At 39.1% G+C, this 24,084-nt stretch overlaps 2 protein-coding genes across 2 annotated transcripts in view; both read left to right on the top strand.

The window, feature by feature from the left end:
* Window positions 1–24,084, top strand: part of sec61b (SEC61 translocon subunit beta) — a 288,067-nt gene that overhangs the window by 52,972 nt on the left and 211,011 nt on the right. The window lies entirely within an intron of this gene.
* galnt1 (UDP-N-acetyl-alpha-D-galactosamine:polypeptide N-acetylgalactosaminyltransferase 1) overlaps window positions 1–24,084 on the top strand; it is a 161,787-nt gene that overhangs the window by 77,640 nt on the left and 60,063 nt on the right. Inside the window, exon 2 of the mRNA XM_062064025.1 lies at window positions 8,106–8,228. The gene's annotated coding sequence lies outside the window, so the exon portion shown is untranslated. The remainder of the gene's footprint in view (window positions 1–8,105; window positions 8,229–24,084) is intronic.

Raw genomic sequence — 24,084 nt, 5'->3', positions numbered from 1 at the left:
CTGGGGTGGGTGTAAGAGGACCTAGCATCTTGGTCACACAGTTGCACCCTCTTTCTAGGTTCCTTTCTTGTCACTTAGTTAAACATGAGTTTCAGTTCAAGGTACTTTATGTGTCATTTGCTTTTAACTAGTCCCTGAAGAGCATCGGGCAGCAACCATATAGTATCTTGGGACCAAAATCAGATCTTGTGTTAGCTACTTACTTACACAGGGGAATCAACTGGAAACAACCGAGTAACCACAGAAAACCTGTGTTGGCATGGGAAATGGCCATAATGTTGGCTATTTAACTGCATGATTCAGTATGTTTTTTGTTAATATCAGTCTTTTTCGATTCCTGATGGACCAATTTTGAGGTATATCGGTATCTCCCTTTTTTTTTTTTTACAACTACTGAACAGCAATTACATCAGCAGATATAATATACACACACATATGATATCAGTATTTCATATTTAAAAAAATATTCATCCATCCATCCATCCATCCATCCATTTTCTTACGCTTGTCCCTTTCAGGGTCGCGGGGGGGCTGGGGGGGGGGGGCTGCTGGAGCCCGAATGCAGTAGTCGGGGTACACCCTGGGCAAGTCGCCACCTCATCGCAGAAAAAATATTCAGTGAAGTGGATAATATTGAGGAAAAAATTATGTCAGCCAACTTAAAAAATGTCTTAACTATAAGCTATGTAAAAGGAGCCCAGATATGGTTTTATTTAAATGTTTGTAATATTTCAGTGTTCCTCACAAGGAAACCTTACAATGTTGAGGAACCCTTAGAATGTATTAAATCTATTGACTGCTATAACATTTAGTAGATGGTGATATTGTGATGTAGGGAAATCCCATATTTTGACCAATTTTTCTAGGAGATTTCCCATATTTTAAATTGCAAATGTTGATGTTCCCATGACCCGCAGCATAAAACACACATAATAAAGGTGTTTGATGTTTTTTGTGCTAAATTAATCACAACATTAGCACCGCATAAAACATTATGGGCCTGATTGTATTAAGATTTAAATACAACATGCTAAACAATTGAAAACAATTGTGTGTACTATTAGTAGGCGTGTTGCGTGCTATCTACTAACATTGCACATGCTATAACTGCTGCAGAACACCTTTTTTAAAAGAGGTTTTTGCGTGTACTGTACAGGTTTCATCATGGAGATACTGGATAATTTACTGTATATCCATGTTATCATGCTGCTACCCATGGCGTTTGGCTGTGTTTTCAAACAACCAGCAGACATGTACCATTTTTTATGGGCATTTTAGGAGCAGTCTGGTGCATCACAATGAAACCCACTTTTTTTGTAAGCTGCAGGTGGGGATGCTCATGAGAGAGAAGCTGCACTTACTGTGAGGAAGAGACAAAAAAATCCATACTTAGATATTTCTTTATCATATAGGAATTTGTTGTTGATATATATTCTAAATGAATAAACAAATGCCGTTAAATCAATTAATTTGTTTTAGTCAGCCCTTCAACTCACCAAGTATGCGTCTACACATTTACAAAAGGATGTTGCTGTATAGATAACATGTCTAATATGTTTTTTTGCTGTCAAACCAGGCAAATATGTTGACACACACACACATAGGATGGAGGATTATGTTCCTTTTCTGTCTTTGCATGGCGAGCACCAATCCTGCAGCTGTGCGTGTAACTTGTCAGTTCGCACATACTTTTCAGACGTGCTGAAAAACGCTAAATATTGCTAGCAAAACGGTGATGAGTGTTGATAAATCCTATTGCGCGTGCTTTATAATAATATTTGCATTTTTTCCTCCCATTATTGTGGGCGTTTTTCTAATCAGCATACAGTATATTTTGCACATAATAAAGACAAGAGACGCAAAATGGATTGCGCATCTTATTCTGCTAATTTAGCAGAGGCAATCCACTTTGCACAGGTTTAGCAGATCAACTTTGCATGGGCTATCAAGTTTTAGTAGACTCAAACCTTTCACTAATTGCTACTGGTCCGACGTTTAAAAAAAACAAAAAAACTTAAAGCCTTGTCCAGCTGTTTACTGATGTATACTATTCATGTTTAGCTAACTTTTGCTGTAAATTAATATCGCCTCCAAATATCAGTTATCAACCTCCTTGACTACCAATAATGGGTGTTGGTATCGGCGCTGAATAAAACATATCGGTTGATCTCTGATTTGCACTTACTAACATTCTACACACAACCTGTTCTGTGGGCATTTCGGAGGTTAGTTTGGACAAACATCAGAGAAATACATTTTGTTTTCATCTCACTCCCAGATGCTTAGGCCTGCTTGGCAGCCAGCCTAAGCCAGATGGGCTGCTTAGGTTGGTGGAAACCCTGTGGTATGTCAATATGTTTTTTCATTATTGCCGTATCATGTGTATAGAGTTTGTGTGCTCATCCTCGATGTGTCACTCTTATTGTTTTCCCCTTTGTTATTGATTTTCTTTCCCTGCTTAACACACGGCACTGCAGCATCGGACAGACGGCGAGCAGACCGTTTGATCCGCAGACAGTGATAGAGCTGCTTTGCTATTTGCGCTGCAGCGTGTGTATGTGTATGTGTGTGTGTTTGTGTGTGTGTATGTGTGTCTGTGTGTGTGCGTGCTAATTATTTATAGAGGCTCTTGCTTGTCCAATTTACAACTGGTTCACAATCCTGCCACTCAAGCTTTGTGGAGGTGTGTAAGAAAAAGAGTAACAGTGACAAAAGATATCCGATGGAGATGAAGTAAAGGGTAGGAGTTATTGGGGGATCGTGACTCAGCTGAAAGGGGGACAGGCAAGACTCCCTTGGTGGCATTCTAAAACACACCTGCACTGCAGCATAACCATCACTAATGCAGTGAGTGTGTGGGCTGGCAGGAAGAGATTTATGATATCATGCTTCTTGTAATATAACACACACAGTCAGGCAAAATCAAGCCCTGATAGGCCAGAATGATCACTTGGATTTAAAGTAGGCCAAGGACTAACACACACACATTCACTCATGCCCACTGAGTCACATTCCCTCTCATCTTCATTCTCTGTGGATTTTTCAAAAATAGCAGATTAATCTCGTGAAATGAGCAGCTCTAACTTGTCAATCTCTCCACCCTCCTGCTTCGTCATCGCGTTTCATCCCGCATCAAGCCGTGCAGCATGGTTACATTTGACCTTAAGTGTGCTTAAAGGACAGAAAGCAGATTAATGCAAGGAGTAAAACATTGACTAATGTACACTTTTTAAGGTCCACTTGGTATTTTCTAAATGATGATGCATTTCCACTGATAAGGTGTTGGTGGATTGAAAATATGGATTGTGACACTGACTGTCTGATTACGTCACATATACGTAAGTGATCTGCATATGTTGTTTCAGGTCGTAGAGTAGCGCATTTTTGCCGTGGTCTCCAGTATTTGTTTTATTGCCTCGCTGAGGTGCAAACAAAACAATTTGGGTTTTCCATTTTGGGTTTCATTCAAGGCACCGTTTTCCAGATGGGTGCTTTCAGCCTGGTGCACTAGAAACTTAGTACCTAAAACTGCCTGTGATAATTCTTGGGGGTCAAAAAATATGTTATTTAATCAGCCACATTAAGTCCAGTCTTCATCTGACATCATTGGTTAAATGGCCTATTTTATACTATTTCAAATACTGTATTGTTTTCTCCTAAGATAGTGTATTGGAAGTGTGTTGATCAAAAGCTAGGCTTCAGACGGAACTTTAGTCAGTTTGTGTCAAAAGTGCTTTTGTTAAGTTTTACCAAGAATATGCTGTTTTGTGTGTCTGTAGCTTTATGCCTAATGAGTTGTGTGCATCTCCAAAAACACTGTTGTGCACTTGATCCACTTTATCCATATGCACACTTGTCCAACATAGTAGAAGCCAAATATCACATAAAACCGTGTCACAAATGTGTCACACTAGATGAGAGATTGATGACTTTGGAGTTGTTTTTTTTAAACCGTAAATTCTTATGCTCTAATCAATTTTAATACGGGTTTCTCTTTAAGAAATAATAATAAAAGAATAAAATATTTTACTTTGATAATAATGTTATAAAATATGTCCCATTTATGTACTGTTGTAAAATCAAAAAATGTTTTGGTTTTACCTTTTGTTTGTATCTAAGGTACATCCGCCTTTTCTTTTCTAGGAAAAGTTACTCTGTCGTAAAAGTATGATCACCTTCTGTTTTGTCAGAAAATCTAGTTTGTAGCTGATTTTTGAGCTTGTATGTATAATTAATTCCTTCATTCATTCAGCAGGGCCTTACAGTACCTCTTTACCAACACATTTCTACAGGTAACCCACGGTATGGTCCGTACCTCAGTTCTTGGGCCATATTTTTTGGTTCTTTTTTGTACCGTTGTAAAAAAGTGTAAAGAGAACAAAAATGTTTTCTTCTCAAAGTTCTGTCTTTACTGTTTGTTAGCAGTATCTCTGGTGTACTGAATACTGTTTTTTCAAGTTGCAGTTACTAGTAAACAACACTTTCAAATGGTAAATGGCCTTTGTTCCTCCAGTGCTTTTACTAGTGATTTGGCAAACGGCAAGGGGTGATCCAGATTACCGAGTTTTTTAAATGAAACTATTTAAGTAGTGTGAAATACACAAACAAGAAGTTTAATGATCATTTCAGAACCAAAAGGGTTTTCTCCACAAAGCCCAAATGATTTGATCAAAAAATGTCTGTAGAGCACTATATGCTATAATGCTTACTGTGTATATATTTGAACAGTGTTTATGTTGTGTAAAGGAAATTTCATATTTCTCGGAAGCTCATCTTGTATTTGAGATTGTTTATAGGGTTAGGCGAAATAAGTGCTCAATTTCAGCCTAAACCCTTTCGGTTTGTAACATTGTCAATTTATGAATGTACAACTGTTTGTTTATGTAAAGCTGTTTGTTTATTTTGTTGATCACTGACAAAATAAATAATAAACTAAACTATATCTGAAGAGTTGAATCAGCGCAAACACATAAAAAAGTATGACTCAAAAATATTTACATATACATTTTTTTTCTTCAGATTAATTTAATTCAGATTAATTAATAGGTATGTTTTTATCTCGTCTTCTGGATAGTTAAGTCATATACCGGTAGACATTCTGTGCCTGCGAGTCTACATTGTGGGCAAAATTGCAGCTGCAGCGGTGAAATCAAAATCAAAATGCTGTCTTTCTACATCTATGCTAGTGCTGGGCATAAATCTTTTTTTATTATTATTCTGGGCTCCACCTACAACAATTTGAAGGGGTAGAAGCACATCAGTGATTGGACATTTTGTCGTTGGGAAGGCTTTTTGATTCCCTGGACAGGCACGCTTGTGCACACACACAAACACGCACACAAGAACCGCGTATTGTCTCGTGCAGTGTGGACCAAACAGCCCTGAATTTTGCAGAATACCGTTGCATCCCTAATGCTAAGTAGCTTGTGAGTGGGACTGTTTGTTCAATAAGCTGCTGGCTTCCTATGTGGAAAAAGATGGTTGCACCTGATAGCTCATGTACACCCCACCGACACACCCCCTGCCCCCCGTCGCTCTCCCCCTCCCGAATTGCTTGTTTGCACACTAAATCAGACAGGATATACTCACCACTGACTTGTGGGTTTTTACTTTGTATTAGTCCAGTATACCCATGGTGAGGCACAGTGCACGCAAACAGGTAAGTTTGCTTGCGCACTAAGTAGGCAGCTGAGCCGGCAGCACTATTATCCAGCCATCCAACCATTTTCAACCATTTGATCAGAAAATGTACAAATGTAGTGATTTTTGTTTAATACTTTTTTTTTTAGAAATATACAATAAGGCTGCAGCTAACGATTATTTTTCTATCGATTAATCTATAGATTATTTTTTTCGATTAATCGGTTAATCTATAGATTATTTTTTCGATTAATCTATAGATTATTTTTCCTTTTACCGATTATTTTTTTATTCAAAATGAAGATGAAAAAATAAATGTAGGCCCCTTTTTTCAAAAGCCATGGCTTTTATTTACAAAAAAAAAGAAGAATGGCCACTCAGTCAACATTGACAACAACATGCCTAAATATTCTGTAACAATGTAAACATTTAAAACTTTTAACATTTAACAAAATTAAAAGTAGCTTATTTGCTTTTTAATGTGCAAATATAAAAGTCAACATCCAGTGCAAATCTTAATATTCGGCAATAGTATAAGCATTTCAAAAGTAAAAGTATTGCTTATTTTGCTTTAAAATGTGCAAAAATAAAGATAAACATCCAATACAAAAAAGTGCAAAACGAAATATTCTGTAACAACAGTGTAAACATTTCAACAAAAGTGAAAGTATTGCTTATTTGCTAAAATGTGCAAAAATAAAGATAAACATCCAATACAAAAAAGTGCCAATCTAAATATTCTGGAGCACTGTAAACATTAAGTATTGCTTTTAAAATGTGCAAAATAAACATCCAGTCCAACACAGTACACAATAACCAATTCTACTCATTCCAGTGAGTGACTAACAGTTGTAATGAAGAAAGGTTAGCATGTGTACATGCTCTGCTTCTTTTCTTGTGTACAATATTCCCAGCAGCTGAAAATAGGCGCACAAAAGGGGTCGATGTGGCTGGAACTGAGAGGTAATTAGCCTTCACCTCAAGCCAGGACTGCGAGTGAGCTGAGCTGCTGTTTATATTTCTAGAAGGTCAACGGGCTCATAGTGATGTTACTAGTAGTTGACTGGGAGGTGTTTATTATCATTTGGGGAGAGTCTGCTGCCTGATGCTCACCTGCTAAACACCTATCTGCTCCACGCTGAAGCGCTGACTACATGCGCTCTGAATACACACTGCTGATTGGCTGATAATGCTTCGTGTGTACCAATCAGATGGTTGTGTGGGTGGGACAATGCTTTGTGTGTACCAATCAGATGGTTGTGTGGGTGGGACAATGCTTTGTGTGTACCAATCAGATGGTTGTGTGGGTGGGACAATGCTGCGTGCTGAGACAGAGGCAGAGGAGCGAAGCAGCTTGTTAAGACTTTAGCAGCTAAAGTTAGCTTTAGCTTTGAAACTCGTTCGGTACACCCCCGTACCGAACCGAAAGCCCCGTACCGTTACACCCCTAGCAGATACAAATGACACATTCATGTTTTTGTGTAATGATGACAACGTATGCTCGCGCGGACGACTGACTAGTTGATGGTTGATGGTTTTCTTTTCAAATGTTCGTTCATAGCCGTTGTGCTGCTATGATAGGCCATTTCCGCTCGACACAGTGTGCATACAACAACATTATTAGGCCGTTTATTGAAATACTCCCACACTTTTGACCACTTTTGGCATGCTTTTCCCCCCTCGCTCGCACCGCTCGCATCGTCTGCTTTGCGCTTCGCCATGACGGTAGTGTGACGTAAATATGCGACGCGTCGACGCACAAAAACGGCGTCGACGTATTTACGTAACCGATGACGTCGACTACGTCGACGCATCGTTTCAGCCTTAATATACAAACAATGTTCATAAGTTAGCACAGTTTAGTGGACAAATGTTAATATCTATTTAGTGTTTAGGGTTTCCCCTTAATTAACTGAACGTGGCGCATCTTCTCGGCGTGGGAATACATTTTCCCCCATGCGGCCCCCGAACTCAAATGAGTTTCACACCCCTGGGTTAGCCTATTCGCTGTAAGAAAAGAAAATCATCAAACTTACAGCTTCCACGTCTGTAGCTGACAACACACTACAAAAAATCTAAACAAATACACGATCAGAGTTGGCATGAAGAAAAAAGAGCTAAATAAAAGCACTGTCTAAAATTACCGTATTTATGTGCACTTAATTGTATAAGTGCTTTGATCAATCCATGAATTACACGACTTGTCTAAGGTGTACCCCGCCTTCCGCCCGAATGCAGCTTAAACACCAAAATGGACAAGCGGTAGAAAAAGGATGGATGGCCGGACAAGATTTAAGACTTGACTTAATACTACAAAATAAAAGATCCAGTTTGATAGCAAATGTGATCTTTCACAATAGTTCACTGTTCTGCCCTCCTTGTAAGAAGACTGGGACAGCAACTGGTAGACAATTAGCACACTGCATCTGTTTCATTTGCGTCTTTTTCTCTCTTTTCTCCTCCAGGGGCATGTTTGAGTGACAAGCAAAGGAGAAAGTGGGATCTCTGACGCTCTGCCCTCTCTGCTGGTGGAGCCTCCCCCCCCCCCCCCAATATCTGACCAGAGACCCCCCTTGTCACCTGGATAGGTATAAGCATCGGAATTATTGAATAATATGAAATGGAATATCATGTCAGGTCATTCTAGTTTAGGGGTGTCCAAACTTTTTTCCATTCAGGGCCGCACGCTGAAAATTTTTAAGCATGGGAGGCCCATTTTAATATTTTTCATCAACCAAAGAAGTAATTTTTTAATGTTTTTAAATTATTCAACAGTTAAAGCTCTAGATCAGTGGTTCTTAACCTTGTTGGAGGTACCGAACCCCACCAGTTTCATATGCGCATTCACCGAACCCTTCTTTAGTGAAAAATAAAATGTAGGTTTTTTTTTCAAATTCAAGACAAAATTATATGTTTTTGGTAACACTTTAGTATGGGGAACATATTCTAAGTAACAAAGACTTAATTTAGAGTTATTTGGTTAGGGTTAGGGCCAGAGTTAGAGGGTCAGGGTTATAATAAGGCCATGTCGAATAAGGCATTAATAAGTACTTAATAATGACTAGTTAAGAGCCAATATGTTACTAATTTGCATGTTAATAAGCAACTAATTAATGGTGAATGTGTTCCCCATACTAAAGTGTTACCATGTTTTTTTACTGGTGCACAAAATGAACCGTGCATGAACATCACCTTGTTCAAAGAACAAAACCAACACAGTGTGTAAACTTACAACAAATTACACACCTGCAAATCAGTCAGCTGTTGCCGTATCCGTAATACGCCGATAGGGAGAAGTTTTTAATTACACGATAAGTCGGGTGTGTTTTGACCTCCGCCGAACCCCTGAGCCCGACTCACCGAACCCCTAGGGTTCGATCGAACTCAGGTTAAGAACCACTACTCTAGATCAACTTCAAATCTGTCAATATTATTATTATTATTATTTTTTAAATGTTCTGCCTTTTTTGTCAGAGAAAACCCTGTTTTTATGGGAAAAACAGCAACTTTAGGGTTCCTGCTTCGATCCCCAGCTTCCGCTGTCTTAGTCACGTCTGCTGTGTCCTTGAGCAAGACACTTCACCCTTGCTCCTGATTAGGGTGGTTAGGGCCTTGCATGGCAGCTCCTGCCATCAGTGTGTGAATAGGTGAATGTGGACATAGTGTCAAAGCGCTTTGAGTACCTTAAAAGTAGAAAAGCGCTGTACAAGTATAACCCTTTAATCCATTTATCATTCCCCCCCTAAAAAATACAAAGTGAAATAATTGGACCCTTAAATGGCTCAATAATTCATAACAACATTCATTATTATTTTTTGAGCAATGCAAGTTGAAAAAAAATTCATCTAGCGGAATACACAAAATATGCAAATTTTTCCGCAAAAAATATTTCAAAGTGGAATATTTGATGTGAAGTAATTGAAACCTTCAATAGGTCAATAATTAAAGGTGCCATATGTAGTACTGTAGCCAGAAATGACTGAAGTTGCCAGATACGCAGCCAAATCTGAATCCTACTCCAAGGAACTTCAAATGGCAATCGACGAGTCCTACGCTGTAGGTTTCTCCTGTTTATGCTTCTTGCAAGATGGTTTACTAAGAAATTATGCCACATTTTACTGATGTCGATTAGCCAAATGGATTTGTAAAGTTACGCAGCAATATTTTCGTCGGGAGTCGGGACTGACTGTTGGCATTACCCTGCTAAAATGTCTAGTTTGACCACACGGACCACCATCAAAATAAATATCTATAATAATATATTATATATCGCATAGGCCGACTTTGATGGCAAGCCAAGGCCAACAGTAAAATTACCGCCACATTTCGTTCAGCATAACTCAATGTTGCATCCAACCTGACACTGCATTCTCTTCCATGTACGCACATCACCATCTTTCAATGCAGAGTGCAATTCTATGAGCCAACCCACATTACGCAAAAACCACGTTACGCATAAATCATATAGCCTACTACCATGTCAGTGCACAAAGTAGAAAATCATTACATGTAATGCATTATATTGTGCCAAGCAAATACCACCCCATATGTGCCTGATGCACATACAGTACCAGAAACCGCAATTAGCCGTGCTAATGTTGGAACGCATTTCCTCAGCCTATCAGCATATTGAGAACGAAATAGGCATTTACACTACCCATATCCACGTATGCTTTATTTGTCGAAAATATATTTTGCCTTGTCAGTTGGATGACACATCGACATACAGGCTAACGGGCATATATTTCCCCCGTTAGCCTTTATGTCGATGTGTCATTGACCGGGCTAGCATGCCAAGCATTCGTTGCACGAACATACTAGCTTTGTTAGACAAGATCATAGACTGTATTGGACAATATAGTTTACATACGAAATGTCCATTTCCATCTTTGCAAGTAATAAGAAAACGTAAATGCCCGACTTACCTATCAAGGAGGAAATGAGCAAGTTTGGGGTCAGATGAAAAAATCTTCTCCGCCTTCAATCGTCTCCATCTTTCAAATCCTCGTTTTGTTCCTGGCTTTGTCATGAATAAGTAGTGAATCGTAACGACGCCTTTTAGATTTACTAAGGTCTGACATGTTTAGTAACTTTACCAGTGGCAGTACCTCGATGAAGAGGGCAGTGCGTTACTGGCAACCTGGATGTGACACCCTCACAGACTTTTTAATTGGTCAAACGGTGGAGGGCCGAGCATCCAAATGAAAACAATAACAAGATTTCGGGGCTGTAAATTTAATTTTGTAATGAGCATATCCCCGCTGAACTACTGTTATCAGTTATAAAGGTATTCGAAAAGAAGATAATTTATTAATGATTTATTAATGCCTTTTGGCATATGAGGGCCATTTAATGACTTGACATTAAATTATTACATATGGCACCTTTAATAACTATATTAATTTTGCTTCATTGTTATTTTTTGAGCAATGACCATTTTTTAAATGTTTTTTTGTTTGTTTTTTTGTAATAATACTGTGCGAATGTTCCGAGGGCGCAGGCCGTTATTTTTTTTTGCTGCTGGCCGCAAATTGCCCCCGGGCTCGCCTCTTCTAGTTGATTAGCCACACAGTGTTTAAGTCATGTGTACGTGTGTTCCATTTGTACAAATATTCATATTTTCTTTTCAGTCAAACTGTGAGACTATTTGGACAAAATGTGCTGTCACATTGGTCCCAGGTCTAGTAAGAGTCAAGTTAAGTACAGCAGAAGGAGCATTTTCACACTTTGATGATCGGCAGGGCAAGCCCGGCTGTGATGCCACAGAGCCATTTAAATCCTGCCGGTAGAGCCTGATTGCGAAATAAGGAGGCGTGGGAGCAGCAGGCTCGGAACAGCTGATACACTGACACAAACCTGCTGCTTCGACCGTACCGCTCGCATAGTGTTATCACTTGATATGGATGTGTGTTCATAACAGTGTGTTTACACAAATTAGCATTTTGTGTCATTTGTTATAATAATGGATTTTTTCTCTTTTAATAATGACATGCAAAGTGTTGGAGGAACTATTACAGTAAATGTTCTGTGTGTGTGTTCTGGTGCAGCCTTGTGACAGTAATACGTATTGATTTTGGCTGAGAATGTCTGACTGATTGGAGTGTTTGATTCCACTTTGTGCCTGTGCCAAGCTTTAAATTGCTAATCAATTTTAGCTGCTACTTTTTTGCTTCTGTGGGCACTTTCCCTCTTTGTTTTTTTTCTTGTCTTGGTGGTTGCCCCTCTTTTTCTCATTATCTTTTAGACGTAAATTTAAATAATAGTTGCTCATTTTAGTTCTTACCCCTTATTCTTGTTTTAGTGCTCTGGGTTTATAAACCATGTGGACAAAAATAGTGTGATTTTGCCCATATTTTCCACCGAAGGACAATACAAGTGACTAAGGTTTTAATGGACACAATGTTCCTTATAAATCACTCTCGTTAAGTATTTCAAATTTTTGTACTGACTTATACTTAAAACCTTCTCTTTACAAGTTGTTAGGGCAGAGTAACAACTATATAGCACAATTTGGAAACTTTGTTGGAATATTCTGTACACAAAACGGCATAACATAACTGTTCTACAAATGACTGAAATGTATTTGTGGCAATGGTCATATAATTAGCAGTGACACAAAACTCAGTGGTAAAACTGATCTTTTTTTGTCATAAGAAATGTGCAACATTAGCTTAAAGGCCTACTGAAATGATTTTTTTTTATTTAAACGGGGATAGCAGATCCATTCTATGTGTCATACTTGATCATTTCGTGATATTGCCATATTTTTGCTGAAAGGATTTAGTAGAGAACAACGACGATAAAGTTTGCAACTTTTGGTCGCTGATAAAAAAAAGCCTTGCCCCTACCGGAAGTAGCGTGACGTCACAAGCTGGAGTGCTGCTCACATTTCCCTATTGTTTACATCAGCAGCGAGAGAGATTCGGACCGAGAAAGCGACGATTACCCCATTAATTTGAGCGAGGATGAAAGATTCGTGGATGAGGAAAGTGAGAGTGAAGGACTATAGTGCAGTGCAGGACGTATCTTTTTTCGCTCTGACCGTAACTTAGGTACAAGGGTTCATTGGATTCTACACTTTCTCCTTTTTCTATTGTGGATCACAGATTTGTATTTTAAACCACCTCGGATACTATATCCTCTTGAAAATGAGAGTCGAGAACGCGAAATGGACATTCACAGTGACTTTTATCTCCACGACAATACATCGGCGAAACACTTTAGCTACGGAGCTAACGTGATAGCATCGGGCTCAAATGCAGATACAAACAAAAGAAATAAACCCCTGACTGGAAGGATAGACAGAAAATCAACAATACTATTAAACCTTGGACCTGTAAATACACGGTTAATGCTTTCCAGCTTGGCAAAGGTTAACAATGCTGTTGCTAACGACGCCATTGAAGCTAACTTAGCAACGGGACCTCACAGAGCTATGATAAAAACATTAGCGCTCCACCTACGCCAGCCAGCCCTCATCTGCTCATCAACACCCATGCTCACCTGCGTTCCAGCGATCGACGGAAGGACAAAGGACTTCACCCGATCATCCGTGTGGTCGGCGGCTAGCGTCGGCTAGCGCGTCTGCTATCCAAGTCAAAGTCCTCCTGGTTTTGTTGCTACAGCCAGCCGCTAATACACCGATCCCACCTACAACTTTCTTCTTTGCAGTCTTCATTGTTCATTAAACAAATCGCAAAAGATTCACCAACACAGATGTCCAGAATATTGTGGAATTTTGAGATGAAAACAGAGCTTTTTTGTATTGGATTCAAATGTGTACCAATACTTCCGTTTAACTAGTGACGTCACTCGCATACGTCATCAAACAAAGACGTTTTCAACCGGAAGTTTGCCGGGAAATTTAAAATTGCACTTTATAAGTTAACCCGGCCGTATTGGCATGTGTTGCAATGTTAAGATTTCATCATTGATATATAAACTATCAGACTGCGTGGTCGGTAGTAGTGGGTTTCAGTAGGCCTTTAAATTGAACCTCGTTTATTGACACTGTAACTTGAGGCTGGGGGAATGAACGGGGGTCGTGAGAAGACTATACACAAGTCTTCAGCTAGGTGGCATGCAGGTGTATGTGGATAAATGAATAAATATCATCAGGTTCTCAATCATATTTAAATTTAGGGGAGGGCGTGAAAAAAATTATGTTTTAAAAGGGGCATGACAACACATAATTGAGAAGCACTGGTTTAGGGATACATGATATTATTTTTCCGACTTTTCTAGACCAATATTGATAACTTATTTAGAGGTTGTTTTTTTTTAGATTTAGATCCAGGTTTGTGCACACCAGGAGGTAAGGAAGACTCAAACAAAGGTGGGTTTGACAAACTGTAGCTATAGATTTGTCTTACCAAATATGACATCACTTCTCTGGTTGGGCTAACAACACAAGTCCACCATTCAGTAGTGAAGTATTTGTTCTTATTGTCATTCATCAGCTTTGCAGGAGTGTGGCAATTACTGTACGTCGTATATTGCTGGAAAATAGCGGAGTTTCAGAAGTACAAACTGTGGTTCCGGGTGGTCTGCTTGCTGACAGGTTCCAGTGTCTTCAGCCCTGGTAAGGGGAAATCACTGGTGGATTTGGCCTTAGGGTTGTCTGGCTGGCTTTTTGCACTTTTCGGACACAGCTGCGTTAGCAACAGCCAAGGGCCTTTCTTTATGGCTTTGGGTAGCTTCTTTTGCGACGCAGGCGTCTTCATGGGCTTTCAGGGTGCTGTCGTTGCGATGCTAGCGGCGTTTCGAGGTGGCTAGTGCTGTTTGATGTGTTAAAGCCAATGCTGTGATTTCCTTGATTGTTTGCAAGGCATTGAGTGTGGGTGGCACGCTGGATGTCTTCCTCCGAATGAGTAAAGGAGTCCTGTAGACAGGGTTTCCCCCAGATTGCCAATATACTGTACATGTGGTGGTTGGTTGGTTGAAGTTTATTTCAAACATGTATGCAATTTAAACATGATACATCGTATATTTCACATATTTTTTCATATCTCTTAAAGGGAAATTTTCCCTATCGTTCACAATCATTATGAAGGACATGACGACGGATGTCTTTTTTTTAATGCATTCTAAATCATGAAAAAACGTAAATAAAAGTCTGCTTACAGCGTAGCCAATTGGAGGTCCTTTGTTACGGCCATAAAAATCCAAAAAGCGCCAACTATACTCCATTTACATTTTGTGACTTGTATATTAACCAAGTATTAGTAATATTGTTATTATAAGCGCTAACACTTGGTTCCACCCACCTTTTCTTCATGAGGATTACAAGTCAATCTTCATCTAAATGGGAATATAACAAGATTCTATCAGTTTGCATCCTAATGACAGCAGCCCTTGTACAGTAAGTGATATTATATTGTGTTTGTTAGCTCTCACAAAGTCTGTAGTTAGTGATAATCAATGATGTAGTAGAAAAAAAGCAAATGTTGTAATGTGTTTTTTTATGCTTAAAATGATCATAATACGTAAATATTATTTTTAAGGGCTTTTATAGGCAGAATAGAGCGACTCCCATAGGCTAGCACAGGGGTCGGCAACCCAAAATGTTGAAAGAGCCATATTGGACCAAAAATACAAAAACAAATCTGTCTGGAGCCGCAAAAAATTAAAAGCCATATTACACACAGATAGTGTGTCATGAGATATAAATTGAATGATGACTTAAAGGAAGCTAAATTACCTCAAATATAGCTACAAACGAGGCATAATGATGCAATATGTACATATAGATAGCCTAAATAGCATGTTAGCATCGATTAGCTTGCAGTCATGCAGTGACCAAATATGTCTGATTAGCACTACACACAAGTCAATAACATCAACAAAACTCACCTTTGTGCCTTTATGCACAACGTTAAAAGTTTGGTGGACAAAATGAGACGGAAAAAGAAGTGGCATAAAACACGTCCTAGAAAGTCGGAAAAAGTTATACATGTAAACAAACTACGATGAGTTCAAGGACCGCCAAAATTTGTAGGACAAAACGGCACTCGCCAAATACTCGAATCAGTGAAGCATGTTTAATATAAACAATGTGCTTTATAACAATTAGGGAGGGTTGTGTCATGTTGTCCTCCTACAGAAACCATATTAAAACAAACAATATATTTTTTCCCCTCATCTTTTTTGATTTTTCATACATTGTTGAAAAAGCTCCAGGGAGCCACTAGGGCGGCGCTAAAGAGCCGCATGCGGCTCTAGAGCCGCGGGTTGCCGACCCCTGGGCTAGTATAACAATTACTAACACATATTGTTCACTTCCTGTTCTCAATATCTAACATAATTTGCATAAATGTATTTTAAATACAACAGTTCTCTTACAATTATAAACAGTTGAGTCAGTTAAAATTGACATAATGACATGAATATCTTTTTTTCAATAATTTGAAGACGAACATCATAATTCTTTTTTATTGTACTTTGTAAACACTTGTTTGAACATGTTGCCTCTTAAATTGCATCATCTTAGTACATTGTTTGACTTCTTTGCTTAATCCATTCCAATAATATAAGTCCAGATACTGATATACTAAAGATTTTAAGTATTGTACATGCATGCAAATGTTTTATGTTGCATTTTTCTGTAAGTTTATATTTCTCCACCATTTGTTGAGTAGAATGGCGGGGGTATCTAAACAGTCCTTTGAAAAAGAGATGGAAAAAAAGAACTTGAGGTGGTTTATTGATATTCTCCACAATGTCACCAAGTCACTGTAAAACTAAGCACACTAATCAATATAGACATGAAGTGCATATACATGTAGGATTCAGGTTAAATTACTAATACAGTTTGTAATAAATTGAAAAAAAGCAATACAATTTATACAGGATGAGGATTGACTCAAATGGCGCTAATTTAATGCTAATGTAAAATGGACCATCATATTGACAGGTTAACGAAAATTAGCAGGGCCAATCGCAGGGCACATATATAGACAAACAATCATTCACACTCACGTTCAGGCCTGTGGACAATTTAGTGTCTCCAATGAACATAACCTGCATATTTTTGGAATGTAGGAGGAAGCCAGAGTACCCCAAAAGAAAAACACACACGCACAGGGAGATCATGCAAACTACACAGAGATATCCAAATGGAGATTTGAAGAAGCACACGGTGTAAAGTCAGATGTTACTGGTATAGTCAAAATTGGGGTAGTTTTCACAGGCTTGAACAATAAATGCATTAATTGACGTAAAATTATTTCTATTGAACTTTTGAGTGTCAAATCTGTTCCATGGTCGATCAGGTGCCTGAACAGCTGTAGCGCTTAAGCTGACAGGCAACTCAGATGCACGTTTTTCACAATAAAGCACAGAGGAACATTTTTATGATATTTGAGATGTTTTTCTAATAATGGCCAATAGTGCTTAAATAATATACTGTGCACAGTATATCCATTAATACAATATATGAGTTGCATTTATTTTCATGGAAAAAAAGCTAATTTTCAAGGTGTAGGGGATTTTATATTTAAAACACTCAGATAAACAAATAAACATGGTAAAGGTTGGCTTGTTTAGCGACCTTAGCTTCGGCTCTGGCGGAGTGCCGACAAGATGATCAAATTTGAATACATATACAGATGAAGTACAAGTCCTAATAAGGTTTTTGTACGTGAACCTGTGGGTGAATCAGAGCAATGAGGGATACCTTTTGACCTAAGAAACTAGTCAAAGCTAGACTTTTGGGCCGAGGCTGCGCATATTACCCGGTAACTGTGTTAAAATGCAGAGTTAAATGCATACCGCCGCCCAACTGGTAGCGGCAAATTTAGTCGTGACGGTCCAAATTTATTTGTGGAGGACCACAACAAATAAATGTGTGTGAAACAATGCAGTGTTTCTGCAGTCCCATTGTGGCGCTTGGGGTGGTTAGATAACGTCATATTTTAATTAGTATAATTGGCCATTATAACGGCCATTGTTGTATAGCTGAAGTCAAAATCTCGATGCAAGGACAGCCATGATGTACAATGGCACATATATGTACAGTATCTCTTGATTACTGTCTCCTGGTCTCTGGCTTCCTTCCTCAGTGGTGTTGCAGAGTGTTGTGCTGTCAAGGTCACAACCTGAAAATGTAGTGACCCCAACCTCTTCGCTCTGAGCGTCTTCGTTGTCGAGCTACTTCACAAAGCAGCGATGGAGACAAGGCCCAAGGCCAATTTCTTCTGTTTCACTTCCCTAATATTAGCCTGCGCCTCGTTCTGCTCCAGTTGAGGCCTTACGACGGTTCAATCAGAATTCACATCAGCTTTGGCTTGGAAACTGTTGAGTTTATTGAACCTATATAACCTGGGGACATCACAACACCCTGGCTTGCTTTGTCCCAGTCCTTTCGCCACATCGACACACAAACATGTCAAGAGTAGATTCTCATCTTCTTTCCATGCCGCTTAACGCCATCTTCCTCGCTTACTTGCATTAATATTGCATTTCCTGAAGGGAGCTTCCTCCCTCGCAGTCATCTAATTGCAAAGTACTGTATCCTCTGCTTGTGCAACATCTGAGGGAGGGTGAAGTCTGTTGAATAGAGTAGAATGGAGAACTGGAAGAGACAGAAGGTTGTAAGGGGGAAATTTGTGTACTAGTAGGGGCGTAACGATGGCAACCTCTCTTGGAACGAGTGAGGTAGCTTAGGGGGGGCGAAAAATAGATGGCAATATAAAAGACGGATGGGGCGTGGCCCAAGGGGGGCGATGATATGTTAATGAAAGAGGGTGATAGAGTGGATATGTGTGTGTCTGTTTAATATCACAGGAAGCCTGTCTGTGTAAAAGAGGCTTCAAAAAGACTAGTGCCCAGCAAAAACTGACACACTATTACACATGCAACACACCCACTCACACCCACTCATAGCCCTGTTGTCGAAGGTTGTGAAGGGGACCAAAATAGTACAGTAGTATCTTAACTTATAAAAACCTCAATTTACAAGTATTGTAGGGTCCGAACTGTCTCTCGGCTTTTTGTGATGCGTTGGAAGCATAATTTTGTCAGGAGTCTCCCTGTCGTTAATAGAAGTAATATTTGCACATAGCCAGGTATCGACACACTCTGACCCTCCAACCACCAGAACTGAGGAAGATAGTGCGAAGGAGATGACCGAATCAGAAAAAACAACCGTTAAAAGCATGTCATACCAGTTAGCCGACCTGGCAAGTCATCCTGACCACAGCACCGTCAGTCAGCAACATACAAGCACCAGCCAGCCTGTGTGGGATGCAGCCAAAAACATCCAAAGAATGAACATTTATCCATGAAAATATGGAGAAACCACAGTAGTGTGTTTGACGTGTTTTAGTTTGTTCTTTCTCCTGACTCAATAAACTGGATGATTGAGCATTACCATTGGTCCGTCACTCAAAGGCATCCGTGTGACACATAAACTGCAATTTCCTAGTTCCTATAGTTACACGACGTAGAAGCAGCCGTAGGAGACACCAACAAAAGTCTGATCCCCAAGGTAAATGTTAAACAATATTATCACAAAATTGCGTGCTGTCGCATGTGTCTCGTGTGCTGGTACAACAATAAAGTTTCTTAAATCCTTAAATAACGATATTTCATAAAGCTACTGTGGTTGTCTGTAGTACATGCCATTATAATGTTTTTCAAATAATATTTCATATTTGTTGTTAGCTTGGTGCTGTTTTGGGAGGGCAAATCACATATTATATTAATTTCAATTAATTTCAATGTGAAAGGCTGTTTTGAGATATGAGTGTTTTGAATTACAAACTCGGCCATAGATCAGATTGAGCTCATAAGTTGAGGTACCACTATACCTCGAAGATGGAGCTAGAGCTAACTAGTTCGGCATTAGGGCCTTTGGATACATCTTTAACTTTCTATTGCATGTGTATGTGTCCATGTTCTTACTTTAAGATGAGTGAAATGCATCCACGTCTTTGTCCCAAGCCTCAGTATGTAGTAGAATGTTTTCTTCTGCGTTGACAAGTTGCGTCATGTTTAAGGACAGCGGTCAAAAAAGACAGCCCAAAGCAAACATGGGTACGGTATGAATTTATGACCTTTCATGCTTGTCAACAAATGTCTGGAATTTTCAGTTGGTCAAGAAATAGCTTACTAATGATTACAAATTTTAAGTTTAAGAGTCTAGTAATTATTCTTCACTATGACTACTGACACAAAAAGTACAATAACGGCGTGGCGAAGTTGGTAGAGTGGCCATGCCAGCAATCAGAAGGTCGCTGGTTACTGGGGTTCAATTCCCACCTTCTACCATCCTAGTCACGTCCGTTGTGTCCTTGGGCAAGACACTTCACCCTTGCTCCTGATGTCTGCTGGTTAGTGCCTTGCATGGCAGCTCCCGCCATCAGTGTGTGAATGTGTGTGTGAATGGGTGAATGTGGAAATACTGTCAAAGCGCTTTGAGTACCTTGAAGGTAGAAAAGCGCTATACAAGTATAACCCATTTATCATTAATTATCATTTAATAATGTTTTTCAATTCATATAAATGATGACAGATGAATCAGTAAATAAATATGCTGTATATTGGGGATTTAACAATTACGGGTATTAATGATAAACCACATTAAAATTCCAGACGGTTAGTATTACCGTTTTAAATTATATTATTGTGAAACTGTGATTAATAACGCTTTAATAAACTCAAAGACCATTGATATTGCTAATTTATTTCCTGGAGAAGCAAGCTGGCACACTAATCACGTGCTAGCTTGATTGCTAACTAGGGATGTAACAATATGAAAATTTCATATAGCGGTTATTGTGAGCAAAATTATTACGGCTGTTATCGCGGTATTGTTGAATGTGCTCAAAGAGTACTGTATTTTCTCCACACTGAAATCTTTTAACCAGGTTGTATTTATAAATAGCTAAAATAAGTAGACACAATATACTTTTTTAGCAAAAAAAACCCATTAAATATCGTTCTGGCTTGTTAAGAGACAAACTGCCAAATTCCGTCCTTTTCAATTTGTAAAAGTTTTACTTTTTTAAATTTTTTTTTAAACGTTGATAAAATGTATAGGATGAAGGCAAATTGAGTGCTCTCTTGGCTTCATTTTCGGTTTATATGACATCACGCAAGTTTATTTCCTGTGTAGACACTTTTGTCTGAGTCGTATTCCTTTGTGTATAGATCACTTTGTGCTAAAACAGCATAGCCTGTAGGTTCAATGTACACAATTACATATCTTAGTTGCTCAGACAGACAGTAATCTAATGTGTTTATATACCTTTAGATTGGGGTATGTCATTTCATAATGGGGAAAGACGTTAATTTTAGTGTCTCCTATATTCGTGTTAGCATTTAGCGCTCCTCAATCCGTGAGCTTATCAAAGTGTGGTTATCATTCACGTTTTTTCGAACATTTCTATTTCAAATGGTAATTACTTACGAGCCGTCAGGAGTTTTACCGCGGTAGTCATTATTACTATTTATCGTTACACTCCTAATGCTAACACGTATACAAGAGACATTAACGTCTGTCCACATTGCAGAAGACATACCCCAATCTAAACTTATATAAACACATTGTTGTCTGAGTAACTAAGATATTGAATTGTGCACATTGAACCTACTAACTGGGCTGAGTGCTGAGTTGACTTGATTCGGGAAAACGTCATGTTTCTTATGCGAAGGAAAACACATTGTGTGTCTGTTTATACATTTTTAAAATATAACTTGTATAAAAGATACACTTTCAGTGTGTGTATAAATACGTTTTGAGTACATTTAACAATACCATGATAATAAGGATAACCGTTATAATTTTGGTCACAGTAACCGTGATATGAAATATTTTTATATTCAATTGTCCACATGTGGCTGTGGATCTCTGTCTTTTCGCCGAGTGTGGGCTGGTGACACTGCTCTCTAAAACGGTTGACGCTAACGTTTGCTACGCTCCAGTTTTTATAAACACATTAATTTTGGTGTCAACCTAACCCAATTCAATCACTGCATCTTGTGCATCCAAGACAATCTTAGTCTTACGAGAAATTTTAAAGCAACACTATGGTGTTATGCGACTAAACAATGGGATGTTATGCTTACTAGAGAGTCTCTTTCTGGTCTATGATATTCGTGGAACAACCAGGCCAACTCAAGTTGTTTCATTTCTATCTAGGGGTCAGTTGTTAGTGTTTAAAGTTGTAGGCAGTTCTTTAACAACACTGTTTATTATTTATAGGTATAGGGAGGCGCAATCAACCAAAACAAATAAACCCCAATTATTTTTCACCGCAGCTTTAAATAGCTCAATTTCGTCTGTTGATCTTAACTACAGCACTGAAGTCAGCAAATAGCCCTGCGTCTGCTAATTCTAACTAAATTCTAACCTTTATCCTGAGTCTAAATCTAAATTATCATTTCAACGTGAGGATGGGCAAAATACTTGTGATTGTGACAGTAATGTGTGCAAAAAACTGAAAATAACCGTAAATTGTTATTTACTGCAGCACAAAGACAAATTGATTCCTGTCATTTTTTATCAAGTAACATAAAAATTACGTTTGTGGGTCCAGAATGGCCCGTCCCCTGTAACTGCACCTCTGTTGATGTTTTTCTGATTTCTTTATGTAAATGTTTAGGACATATCGTAGACATTTTGTCAACTTTACTTTAACCTTGTGGAAGTGCTGCATAGACAAGAACATCTTTGGCTGCGCCGGGAGAACAAACGGATCTTCCCTCTATCATTCTGCTTTGCATGGCACTTTGTGGCACTGCAATCCTATCAGGTGGAATTTAGAAGCGCCGCGGTGCACTTCTACATCCTTCCACGGCTAAACTAAGCGAGGTCGCAGCCAAGTTTGCAGTGCACAAACACCTTCTTGTCTCCCGGCAGCGTGAGGGTGAATCGCCGTGGCCAAATTAATTTTCTTCCTCCTCCTTGTGCTGCTGTAACCTGAGGAAAGACTGAACATGGAGTCAGTGGAAGAGGAGAGATGGTGCTGCAGGAGAGCCGGAAAGGAGAGCAGAGGAATTCTAATGTGGCTCTGTCTGTCTGTCGCTGCCTGCCAAAGAAAAGCAATTACTGTCACAGCTTGTCTCTCGTTGCCGTGTGCGTGCGTGCGCGTGTGTGTACACACGATGGCGCTTTAGTGCACTGGGATTTGCCGTGTTGCATGTACAAATGGCAAATTGGCTTATACACAGCAGGTTATTTAAGAGCTCTAATGGAGATCTCTATCCCCCATGCAAGTATCTAAAGCACTGCTTTGTTGCTGTAAAACATTCATTCTTTTACACAAGTGGCTGTGAGTGTGGAACACTGCATCACAAGTCTCAGTTATTATTCGAGTTTAAAGCATCTTCAAACTGGTTTGAAAAATAGGTCAAATGTGGCGTCATCTTAAATTAAACCTGGCTGTATTTTAACTGCTCCGCCTTCTGTATAATTCCTTAAATACAGCCTGGCAATAAAATCATTTGAAGCTGCGTGATAATTTGATGATTAAATGTAAATTGATGTCCTGATGTGCAGTACCTCGCTTAGCATGTAACATATGGCAGCTGCGGGCCATAACCCAGCCTTGTCACATCGCTACCTCTGCTTTACACATTACAGCACCCTCAATCTCTCCTTGAGAGTTGAGACCCATTTTGAACGCTGCTTTTCACTGTGAGAATGTTAAGGCTGCTGCCTAGAGCCTCACGTGTTATTCATTCTTGTCTAATGCCCTCCTATCTGCTGTAATGTTTTTAAAAATGAATATACTTCCGTGTTTGTTTGTCCCAAACATTTTACATGTGACGGTTTTGTCAAGATGGACGACTATAATATTGAATTAGCCGCTAAACTCCTTTGGGAAACAAAGGCAACATTGCCATATTTCTACTTGGTGTCAGGGACGACAAAAAAAGGTAGGATAAAGTATTATTTCCATCTAATCGTGGGATGCGAACTATAACACCGACATGCAGTGATGCATGGGCCGATTGTCAAAAAAACAGTTAAAGAGGCTGTTTGCAACATTTACACAGGTGTCTAGAGGGTGCTAATTTTCCAATGTATTTTACACAGTACACCCCCACCCCCCTTTTCTGGCTTCTAGGAAGTAATGACGTAACTACGTATGTACGTAACACATGCACACGCATTAGCATCGGGTGTTGTTAGCTAATAGTAGCGATTTGGATAGATGGGTTGGCTGTCATTTAATGTATATTCTATCAGAACAACAATATGCCTGCAAATTGCAAATTGCAGTTATTTGCAAAAAGTGCAATTTTTCCGAAGCAGTCTATTTTATTGAACTTATTTAGGATAATTAAGTTGACTTTCCATTTACGATGGTAAAAAAGTTTATTGCATTTGAAACGGTTTGTACATTATTATTATTATTATTATTATACCGGCCAGCAGCGGCGGCACCACCACCTCACTGCGGCGGGACCAGCAGCTTTCTCGCGGCGGCAAGTGACGGC

The sequence above is a fragment of the Entelurus aequoreus genome, linkage group LG11 (genome assembly GCF_033978785.1).
Source record: "Entelurus aequoreus isolate RoL-2023_Sb linkage group LG11, RoL_Eaeq_v1.1, whole genome shotgun sequence".
Lineage (NCBI taxonomy): Eukaryota > Metazoa > Chordata > Actinopteri > Syngnathiformes > Syngnathidae > Entelurus > Entelurus aequoreus.
This window is presented reverse-complemented; position numbering and strand designations above follow the sequence as displayed.